An 11,984-nucleotide genomic window follows, 5' to 3' on the forward strand; every position below is an offset into this window, starting at 1 on the left:
TCGACTTTAGCTTCCAGTTTCTTCAGTTTCTGTAAAGCAAGAGCCTCCTGTTGGATTTCCACTGTGTTTGCAGTCATTTATTATAATTGCGTCAAGAATTCCATCCGATTCTCTTTTTCCCCTGGTGTCTTGTTCTTCATATATATATATGTATTTTTTAGTCATTTTTCACATTACTAATTTATAGTCAGCTTCAATTTACTTATTGTTTCAAATGAGTAAAGCAATGGTTCTCCTATTTCTTGTTCCTGTAAACTTTTGCTTCATGGTGCGTGAGTTCTTTGTATTTCAGTTTTACGTTTTGCACTTCCTTGAGAGGGGCTTGTTTTTGGCAGGGGTCTCACGTGTGGACCGGTTCTGAGAATGATCCTCTAAGGAAGTTTTAATATTAATGCCTCTGTACATCCGCAGGGTATCACAAGAACCACCATGTATATTAATTTCCCAGCTGGGCACTTCTGGTCTCCTCAGACCTTGCAACGTTAGACTCCAAAGCAGAATGGGACATGGGCTTGGCTTCTGATTGCTGAGGGTAGCCTTTTTCCTGACATCAGACACAGGAGCTTCCGTGTCCAACGCTGGGTGAGAATCAGATATTTTTAATGTTCACCTTTCACTGAAGCTTTCAAGTTTCTATGTCCAGACTTTACGAAAGAAAGTTTTTCACGAAGAGTCCTTAATTCTTGCCTTGTACAGCCATGCACAGGTATTAAAATTCAAGTCCTGTGCTCTGTTCTGTCCGCCTCCAGTGTCAGGGCTACAGCAGCTGCGTGTTCACTGATTTAAGTTCCATTCCTCACTATTATTATTATCATATAATAGTATTATTACATTATATTATAATAATACGATATATCAGAACAGTATTATCATATCATACTATTGTCTGGGTATTTCCTTTTTTTATGTTCTTGGTCTTCCATTTTTGTTATTGTTAGATTTTACCAAGCATTTCAAACACAGTGGAAGAACTCTGCATTTATTTGATGCACTATTTTGCAGGAACTGAAAGTCTCTGGGTGATTTCTTCTACTTTCATGGATTTTAAAAATTTCATCTATATTTCAGCAATCCCTAAGTTAGGTTTCTAAGCCAGTCATTCTCAGCGGGTGGTGGTTTTACCCTGGAGGACATTTGGCAAGTTCTGGAGGTGTGTTGACTGTCACAGCAAGAGGCAGAACCACTGGCATCTGGTGGGCAGAGGTCGGAGATGACGCTGAACATCCCACAGACCCCAGGACGTTATTATCTCTCCCAAGACGTGCACAGCACCGGTGCTGGGAGACCTGCCCAGCCCACGCCTCTCACCGATGTTTGAACCTCCACCCCCATGCACACTGACTTCTGTCAAACAGAATATTCTTTTTGGTTCATATTCACCAACACTGTTTCCCACTTGGTCTTTCCCATTTCGGTTAAGGGCACTGTCGTGAACCGGACTGCTCAGATTAGAAACCTCATGGTCTTTCTTGAAAACTTTATATTGGCAATCTGGTCAGTATCACCCCTCATTCTCTAGATTTGCCACCTCCACTGTCCCCATCACGGTCCAGCATCTCCCCCTAGAGCTGCTGGAGGGCCTTCTGTCCTGTCTCCCTTCCTCCTGTTCATTTCCCACATGGCCACCAGGCTGATCTCCCGGCACTGCTGGTAAAATGCAGACCCCTCAGCATGGCCTTCAGGTCAGGTGTGCATGATCTGGGCCTTGCTGACTGCACTATTCACCTTCAGTGCCACTCCCTCATTCACTGCCTTTTAGAAAAATCAACTTGGTCTCGTTTTCTGGAAGATGCTGACCCTTTTCCTAGATCTTGCACGTGCCATTGCTTCTGCCAGACGTGCTTTCCTCTAATCCACAGAGTAATGGCTCCTCAATCTTCAGACCTCCGATCTCAGCTTCAACACCCCTCCTCCAGAGGCCCCCACTTCTGCCTGACCTCAGACACAGCTCAGCTCCCCTATTACCTCTTACATCTGTCACTGCAATTTTCAATATTATTGTATATATTCTCCCCTAAATGTAAGCTTCAAAAAATCCCAAGAACCATGTTTATTTAATTCACGGTTTCTAATTGGTACTGGGATGTGGCAGGCCTTCAGGGAATATTTATTGAAGGACTTTGTTAATATATGCTAGAATTTTATCAGGAGTGATGACTTGGCTAACACTGGCTGCAGGACTTCCGTGGATCCCAAACTTACAAGGACTTCAATTTTTAGGTGTCTGTGACTGGACGTATACTATATAATAAGTTATACACAGTTACTAAATGCTTAATGCATTATGCAATATAAATACATAAATGCATACTATATACATTATAAATGCATGCATGTATACCTTATATACGTATCTATGCATATGTGTATTTAATATGTATATATTTTATGCACATAGGTATTAAATATATGCCACCTATGTACATAGTAGTATATATATGCATAATATATACATTATATGTCCGTGTAGCCATCTACCTTATATAATGCATTAAATTCATATTTATATAAGGAAAATGTTTCTTATAATTTGGGGTGTTTTAATTCTTATTTTTTATTGAAGTGTAGTTGACTTACAATCTTAGTTTCAAGTATACAGCAGTGATACATATACATACTTTTTTTTCAGTTTCTTTTCCATTATGACTCATTACAAGAAACTGAATATAGTTCCCTGTGCTATACAATAGGTCCTATCGGTCCTTATTGTTTATCTCTTTTATATTCAGTAGTATGTCACTGTTAATCCCAAACTCCTAATCTACCCCTCCCCACTTCCCCTCAGTAACCACAGTTTCTTTTCTATGTCTGTGAGTCTATTTCTGGTTTGTAAATGAAATTTATATCTTTTTAAAATTTTTTTAAATTCCACATATTAGTGACATCATATGACATTTGTCTTTCTCTGTCTGACTTACTTCACTTAATAGGATCATCTCTAGATCCATCCATATTGCTGCAAATGGCATTACTGACTTCTTTTTACAACTGAATAGTATTCCTTATATGTTATAGTTTGGTTTTAATCTGCAAAACTGATACTAACATTGGTGAAATTTTCATGTAGTGATGGCACCAAAGCCATCTCTCTCACATGTTCGTCCATCCCTCACACTTTGATTGTCCTGATCCTGAGTAACTCACTGATTTTTTTTCTGTTCCATGAAGTCCTATATCCAATACTGAACTTTCAGAAGAACCCCCCTATGTCTTAGTCTCTTTGTGTTCTAGGGACCAAAATTCAGCTTCTGCATCTTCATCCCTTGTATTTGCACAGCTTAACTATTTTGCTATTCTTAGCTTCCACTAGGAGTAGGTGAAACTAGGTGTTTCAAGTCCTTTTCGGAATGACACAGGGAAATACATCAATAAAAATAAATACACGCCGTACAAATGCATGCTAAATGGAATTTGTGGAGTTTTGTTTTCCAATAATAGACTCTTGTAAAACGCATCTTGTACTAACCAGCTCTTTGGGGATGAGTTCCCATTTCCACGGATGGCAGTGGAACGGATTTGCTAGTCTGTCAGCTTCATAAGAAAGAACATGGTGTTCTTAAAGAGCACCTCATCTCCCTCCAAAACACGGGACTGAGGCCATGAATTTCATTTTACTTTGTGCACCACACTCTCTGATATCCCACTGGCTGTAAGCTTGGATGCTGCTTCATGCTCACAGTGAGACAGATGTCTGCACGGAAAGTCCAGTGTTCTCAAAAAACTGTTCATGACTGTAAAGGAAGAGCTACACATTTTTGCCTCTCAATCTTCCTCAATCCTCAATATGAAAGATCCAAAACTTCATATACACTGACCAGTTAGTTATTGGATTGTTGAGAATATACTGGGCACTTAATACCATTTTGAAGAGTGCTGTCACTCATCCAACGGACAACAGGAATGCAAAAAAAAAAAAGTTTCACTCCAAGAAAGGTAAAAAAAAAAAATTTATGTAGTATCACTTTTTGATCATGAGCCGAAACTTTTTTATATGACTCTAAGTGAAAGTAAAAATTCTTTCCCAGCACAGAGGTGATTTCATATCAGTTTAAATCTGGTCATTGTTTTTTCAATCTCTTGCTTTAAAACACATTAACTAATCAGTTGAACAAAGCTCCACTGGCTATTCTATCTACTTGCAAACTAGCAGATTCAGTTTTCGACATAACAACACAAAGGAAAATGAAGTGGAATGCTGTGATTTTAAGGGGCTTTGCCCTCTTTTGTTCTGGGAACTTGACCAGCTTTCACACCAGAGCCGTCTCAGAGCCCTTTGTTCAAACTCACAACATCGAATGTAAAGAACGGCTTTACATTGTGGTGTTCTTCCCCGAGGAATCCAAATGCATCAAGACAAATGCTCAGCGAGGCTTGGGGCAGAAAGGGGTATTTGTTTTACATGAGCCCGAGTTCTGTGTACCTCAGCGTCGTGACCAATGGATGGAGATTACAATTCTGGGTTGAGATTCTCTTTGTCTCGGATGAATCACAAAGCTCAAACACATGGCCCCAGATGATAACGCTTTTAAATTGTCAGCACTGGTACTGGGTGTGAATGAAAAATATTGCAGACATACCAGTAAACAAAGGATGCTGCAGCCATCCAGTCATCAGCCGCTAATGTGAGTGGAGGGACCTCAGGATGGAGACAAGCAGGCAGCCCGGCCTCTGCAGCCACCCCCAACGGTGGCCCCTGAGGGGACTCAGGATGGGAAAGCACAGGACACTGGCCCTAGACAGCTATGGTGCACATCAAAGGAGTGATTTCAGTGAGGCCAGACTCTTGCATCTTCCCACATGTGGAAAAGCGCTAAATTCCTTAACTTGAAATATCTGGTTTTCTTTAATTAACAGTAATCTGTTAATGCTCTGACTATCTGGTCTTTGTTGCAAAAACTCCTGTGTATCCTGGGCCCTTACTTGCCACTCTCCTTCAGAGAGATCTGGATGCTGTGTCCCAGACTCCAGTCCTCAGAAAATACGCCGAATAAAACATAACTCTTAGGTTTTCGGTGATGCGTTTTATTTCAGTCAACATGGGGAGCACTGGCCATTACCATTTCCCAAGTGGGAGCAGAACCAGACTTGCGAGGGGTATTTCAAACTTGAGTGGTTTGTTTTTTTCTCAGTTAGATGTCTATCAGTCAGTTTTTCCACTGAACACCTGGCCGTGGTTTCTGCAATTTATCTCGGTGTGTGCAGAGATACAAATCCCCTCCGGGAAGTGAGTCACAGAGATGGAGTGGAGAAGCCTCTGGAAGGGGGTGGGAAGGCCGTGTGGGCTCCTTACCATGAGCATAAGTCGTGAAGTCAAGCAGATTTGGAGATGAGTCTCAGGGTGTCACTTTCTGGCTGTTTGTTCTTAGATGAATTATTCACTCCTCCATCCTTTGGTTTTCTCGTTTGTCAGAGGGAGTCAAGAGAACTAAGGTAGATCATATCTTTGAAGCATATGGCATCGCACCAGCCCCACCGTGTGAACCTGATATGGGTAACTGTCGCTATTAAATTGGGAGGTCTACCATATTGCTTCATGTCACAACTCTCTAGAATTCATGTGTCATCATTTTCAAAATATAAATGAAAAATCTGTACCAGAGGAGCTTCAGTAATGACCAGATCTCCAAGGGTGTCATTCAACCCGTTACTTGCCTCTTCCTTTACCTCGTGGTCCTTCGGTCGATATAAATGGTGCCCAATACCTATGCAAGGAACTTTTAAAGAGCTGAAAGATGAGACAAGCAAGAGGTTCGTGGAAGTGTGCAGTAAGGCAAGGCTGACTGAGTTGTCAGTGTCCCAGGTGGTGAAGCAAAGCTGTGAATTTCTGGAGAGCAACAACAGAGGGAAGGGAGGAGAAAGCCTTAGGGAAGGAGGGGAGGGCAGGACAGAATAGCAAAGCTGCATCTCTGCGTCTCAGAGAAAGAGGGGATAAGGCAGCACTCGTGGGAAAGGGGAGGAAACACTGCAGGTTTTACAAGGATGGAATGGCTGGCTGTGGCAGAAGGGTATTCCAAGAGTCAGGCATTGCTGTGAAAATAAAATAGAAGGTAGCAATTCTGCAAAGCACTAAAAACAAAATGTAAAGAGAAGACAGCTGATAATGGAGACGGAGATCTGAGACACTGAGGGCACTGGAAGGGAACTGCGGCAACAGGAGGAGGTGGGCGTAGGGAGTCTGGCTTCGTGAACTCGGCTGCATGGTTCCCTTTACTCTTTCTCTCCAAAAAAAAAAAAAAAAACAGTCATCCATTCCTTTCAGGGCAGTACATTTTGCCAAATATGCTCTTTAAATATTGCTTTTAGACCATTTCCTTGATCTGCCAGTACACTACCCAGATGGGCAAAAATCCAAGCTCTTTCCTTCTGGAGTCCTTGTCATGATTTATACGAGGAGTTTTTTCCTACCAAAGATAAGATCGAAGAAGGACAGAACGTAAGCTGCACAAAACACGCAATTCCTGACAATAAAATTCATTGGCTGGAGCTATCGTGAGGGATATTTGAGATGATACGCAAGACAGTTGGATTCTGCTCACAAATATAGCTGAAGAACAATGTTTCTTTTTTTAATAGGAACATTTGAAGGAAAGAAAGGGAAGGCTATGGGAACACTATATAAAATCAGTTTTTCTTATGTATGAAAAAAATTTAGCCAGTGCCTGAGCTCTGTCACACCACATGTAGATAGGTAAGAACTTTTACAGTTTCCCCAGTGAATATTTGAAAAGGGAGGTTGCTGAAGGAGGCTGTGTTCCTTTATTTTCTCCTGCTGGACCCTGAGGTCTAAGGCAGGGCCACACGCATAGCTGGCAGTCAAGAAATATTTGTTACATGAATGAGTAAATAAGGCCTTAAAGAAAGCAAATTAGTAAATAAATTCTGTAACCATCACCACCAGCTCAAAGCTAGTTGGCCCAGAAAAACCTGTTACAGGTTTAATCTCATGGTTTGGGGCACCCCAACCGGAGTGCAAAGTTTCAATTCTGATAATACTAAATCACTCAGGTTATAAGCAACTGTGTGTGAAAAGAAATCAGCCTGTTCATTAAAGAAAAAAATTCAAAAGGACACGTGCACCCCAGCATTATTTTCAATAGCCAAGACATGAAAACAACCTAATGTCTATAGACAAATGATTGGATAAAAAAGTTGTGTGTGTGTACACACACACACACACACACACACACACACACACACACACACACACAATGGAATACTACTCAGCCATAAAAAAGAATGAAACAATGCCATTTGCAGCAATATGGATGGACCTAGAGATCATCATTCTAAGTAAAGTAAGTCAGACAGAGAAAGACAAATATACAATATTATTTGTAAGTGAATCTAAGAAGTGACACAAGTGAATCTAAGAAGTGTCACAAATGAATTTATTTACAAAACTAAAACAGACTCACGGACATAGAAAACAAGCATGGTTACCGAAGGGGAAAGGGGTGGGGGAGGGATAAATTAGCAGTTTGGGATTAGCAGATACAAACTACTATATATAAAGCAGAAAAACAACGAAGACCTACTGTACAGCACAGGGAACTCTATTCAATATTTCGTAGTGACATATAATGGTAAAGAATCTGAGAAAGAGTATACACATGTACAACTGAATCACTTTGATGTAGGCCTGAAACATTGTAAATCAACTATACGTCAATAAAAGTTTTTTAATTTAAAAAATAAAGGAAGAAGACAGTTTATCTCTTTACCTGGATCTATTGTTCTATGTGTGTGTGCCCTTCAGTCCTTCTGAACATTTAAATGAAATGGTCATCCTATTCCTGTCCCATTGCTGTATTCTGGACACATATAACCAGTCTGGTTTCCCAGGTTCACAGCTGGAGAGGAATTTTGCTTCAGGACAAATTGTACCTTGTCTTCTGCATAGGTGACTTAGATGACACTTAGATGGAGTTTTGGACTTTAGACTTCAGAACTGATGCAGAAACAATTTAATATCTGGGGCGCTGTTTGCATGGAATTCATGTATTTGGTGTGCAAGGACATGAGTGTCAAAGGGCTTGTGCCATAGACTCAGCTGTGTCACCCAAAGTCCATGTGTTGAAGCCCCAATGCCACTGTGATGGCATTTGCAGATGGGGACTTTGGGAGGTTCAGATGAGGTCACGAGGGTGGTGCCCTCATGGTGGGATTAGTGCCCTTAGAAGAAGAGATATCCAGGAGCTGGCCGCTTCTCTCCACCTGCACACACCCAGGGAAAGCCATGTGATGACACAGTAAGAAAGTGGCCATCTGCAACCAACAAGAGAGCCCTCTGCAGACACTGGCCACGCTGGCATCTGGCTTTTGAACGTCCAGTCTCCAAGATGGTGAAAAGAAAACCCCTGTGGTCAAAGCCACTGAGTCTATGGCGTCTTGTTATGGCAGCCCGAGCTGTCAAAGACAGAGAGCAAAACGCTAACCTCAGTGTGTTGCCTGGCAGGTAAGGTACAGGGGGAACGTCAGGGAACAGCAGGCGCTTCTGAGGACCGCCCCCAGAAACACACAGGACAGCCTGTGTTCCTCCAGCACCACCGGCAGACAGACTTCCTACGTGATGGAAACGTTGTCCATCTGTGCGAGCTGACATGAGAATACACTTTCCATTAAGCACCTGCGGCTGCCCCGCTTCTGAAACGCTGCTTGTGTGGGACTGAGGAGACAAAATTTTACCTTTATTGGATTTGAATTTAATTTGAAGACTTTCAGAAACTATTTCCTACAGTCTCAAAGAAAAATTTTAAAACCCTTTGAAAAAACAGGTTTTAAAAATAAATGAAGTGTTAATAAAGCAGCAAAAGGTGAAAGCTGAACTTTCTAAAAAGAAATTTGAAGATACATGTACTAGCAGAATTAAGACTAATCAGAAACAGTAAGTAGAAAAGATACTGAGGACATAAAGGCAGATATATAAAGAAAACACTTTAGAAAACAGTACGTTTGGTAAAGAAAAAATATAGAAAAATGAGCAAAAAAGGAAAACACAGTTGTTCAGAGGCCAATTCCATACATGCATAATAAATATCTCTTTATCTGAAAACAGAACAAATAGAACCAAAAAAAATTCAAATATATATTGTAAAAATATTCCTGAAATGAGTATATGGAAATGTAAATACGTTGACTCTTTGTTGTATTTGGGGAAAACCTGATGTAGAATGACCAACTTTAAGACATGTCCTGAGAATGTGTTAAAAATTAAAAGATAAAAAAAGAATCCAGTGTGTTCCAAAACTGGAAAAACAAATCACCCACAAGTTAGAAGGAGAAAAAAGTGCAGGCTGGCCTCTGAAGTCTTATCTGTAGTGTTCAATGCCAACTGATAGACTTGCAATGTCTACAGACTTCCAAGGGCATTTTGTTTCCAAAAAAAAGTATGAAATCCAACCTTCGTGTCACCAGCCTGTTGTTTATAGAAGTAACAAAACAGCGTTACTCACACATGGGCAAGTCTCAGTGGACGTGGGACTCATGAGTAAGTCGGTACAAAGCATCTGATGCAGAAGCCAGTCAGCAAAGAGATGAGCGAGGAAACAGAAAGACCTTGGGAATGAGGACGCTGTAGCTGATGGAGGGCAGGGAGGCCATTCGCACACAGCAGCGGGGCACCTGTGACAGGCGGATGCCGGCTGTCAAGGCGTGAGAAGGTTACTCACGGGAGGACGATGATCGGTGTTTTAGAAGTTGGTTTGTGAAGGAAAGAAGTGGGGGGAACAGGCGAGACGTGAACATCTTCACCGGTCACAGGAAGACATCGAGGTGTGCTTTCTGAGCCTGGCATTGGAAAAAGACCTCCGTGCCTTAGATGCCAATCAATTTTCTGTTTATTGCAAGTATCAGAAATAACCAGCCAAGATTAAGTTGAAGCAAAAAGGTGAATTAACAAAGGGCACCGAGCCACTGCAAAAGACCAAGACTTGGAACTCACCTCCAGGGCAGCTAACGTGACAGGAGCAGGGGACCGACCCCCAGGCACCAGCCGCCCCTCCTCCTGTCAGCACTTCTGGGGTCCCCTTCCATCTCTCCTCGCTTCCTCTGCATCAGCTTCATCCATCTCACCAGAGAAAGCCTGACTGAGATCTCCAGAACATCGCCCTTTATTACTACAGCCCTGGTTTTCCTCCTTTTCAGTTCTAGAATTCTGAGGTGAGCTTTCTGATTGAGCCAGTGAGGTCAAGGGTTCAATTCTGATCCAATCGATTGTGACAGCAAACAGCTGACTTGAGAGGCTGGGCTTTGCCCAGTGAGGTCACATGTGCATCACTGAGTCTCCCAGCTACCACTGGGAGGCTCAGGCAGAGGTGATGTGAGGTCAGGGTTGGGGGCTGGTCCCCAGGAGAAGAGGGTTATTGGATGGACATTTAACAGACGTAGGTTATATTTGCCTCAGATGTAACCAGAGCCACCATTTCTAGCTTTCACCATCCACTGTAGGTCCCAGTGTGATTTACCAGGTAGCTTCCGCTTTCCAGATGGCCCCTGTCCAGTGACTGGTGACTGGAAGTGCCAGCCCTCCAGAATGTCCCTTTGCTCAGGCACAGACCCCTGTCCCCAAATCAACCAACCTCTCGGGACTTTTGACTGATGCCATAAAATGCAGCAGTGCATTCTAACATGAGGAATTGGACAGAGAAAAATCTTCATCAACTGCATGTGAGAAGACAACAGAAAATTCAAGGATTTCCCCCATTATGGGTGACTTGCTACCAATGGACCTGAACCAGGGATGACTCTGCCTCTCGGGCAAGTTTACAATACGTGGAGGCATTTTCGGCTGTCCCAACTTGAAGGTGTGTTACTACTGGCAACTTGTAGGCAGCCTGGAGCTCAAGTCAAGATTCAATTAGTAACCTATGTCCTTAATTAGGCGCTTGCTACTCTGGGTCACTCCTCTTTCAATGCATTTTATCTCTATTTGCAACAAACAATAAAGTAAGAAAAAGGAAATGACACATCACTAGCAGCAAATGGCACTGCCACAATTGTCACCAAAACTCTTGGGACGGTCCTATAACTGTCACTTGCTACCGGATTGAGAGAGAAGGTTGACTCTCCTGGGAGATGCTGCAAATTATTTCAGAGTTCTCCTAGGGAAGACGTGATATTTGCAAGCTTAGTCCTAACGTATTCTCACAAAGTTACAGAGGACTTCTGAATCATAGTTCTTTTTTTTTTTTAAGTACTCTGAGGTTAAGAAAAAAATAACATTGACCTCAATTTTTAATACTCCTGAGGGCCTGAAACGAGGATATGGAACAAGAACCCTTGTTCTCCTAAACAGAAATGGAGCCAACAACATAGAGAACTTTATGAGCCAGATAATGTCTGGTGTCCTGGAGCTAAAGAAAATGTTGGCCCGTCTTGCAAAATCACAGCTGTTTCTGTCTCATTTAGCGACTGGGCCCACTCCCTGCAGCCCAGTTTGCCTTTTGAAATATAGCACAGCTAGCTAGCCATTTTGCAGTATGTGATTAAAGCCACCGACAAGCGAAGTTTTCTTTACTTTTTTTTTTTTTTAGCTCTTTGTCTCAAAAACTTTAGAAATCTTGACAAGCATTGCTCAGAAATTCAGATTACATTTTTGGAAAGAAGATGCATAGAGATTTCTTACTGTGTACAAAATTATGCATATTTTTATCAACAAATAAAATGCACTTTGGAAACATGAGGATAAACAGGTCCTTTTCTAAGATTAAAAAAAAAATGCTGCACTAATTTAACCATAGGCATTGATGGTGGGAGAAAAGATTTCTGTGACAACTTCATTCACCCACCATGTGTGTTTCTAGGTTGCAAAACAGCCTACCAGCAAACCTTCTGAGTCAGAGAACTTTCAAGTTGAAAATCAACTAATAATTTTTAATAAGTTAAAGAAGTAGATGAAACTAAACTTAAGATGTTGATCAACCGGTAACATTCAGTACTTAAAATTATGTAACTGTTTTGAGAGTCCGTGAAAGTAACAGTTTCAA

At 41.7% G+C, this 11,984-nt stretch overlaps 1 long non-coding RNA gene across 2 annotated transcripts in view; it reads right to left on the reverse strand.

Annotated features, from left to right (window-relative positions):
* LOC116276696 (uncharacterized) overlaps positions 1-10,127 on the reverse strand; it is a 53,721-nt gene extending 43,594 nt beyond the window's left edge. For both annotated transcript variants that reach the window (XR_012077937.1, XR_012077942.1), the window contains exon 1: positions 9,941-10,127. This is a non-coding gene — a long non-coding RNA (uncharacterized lncRNA). The remainder of the gene's footprint in view (positions 1-9,940) is intronic.
* Between the last annotated feature and the right edge of the window lie 1,857 nt (positions 10,128-11,984).

The sequence above is a fragment of the Vicugna pacos genome, chromosome 2 (assembly GCF_048564905.1).
Source record: "Vicugna pacos chromosome 2, VicPac4, whole genome shotgun sequence".
NCBI lineage: Eukaryota > Metazoa > Chordata > Mammalia > Artiodactyla > Camelidae > Vicugna > Vicugna pacos.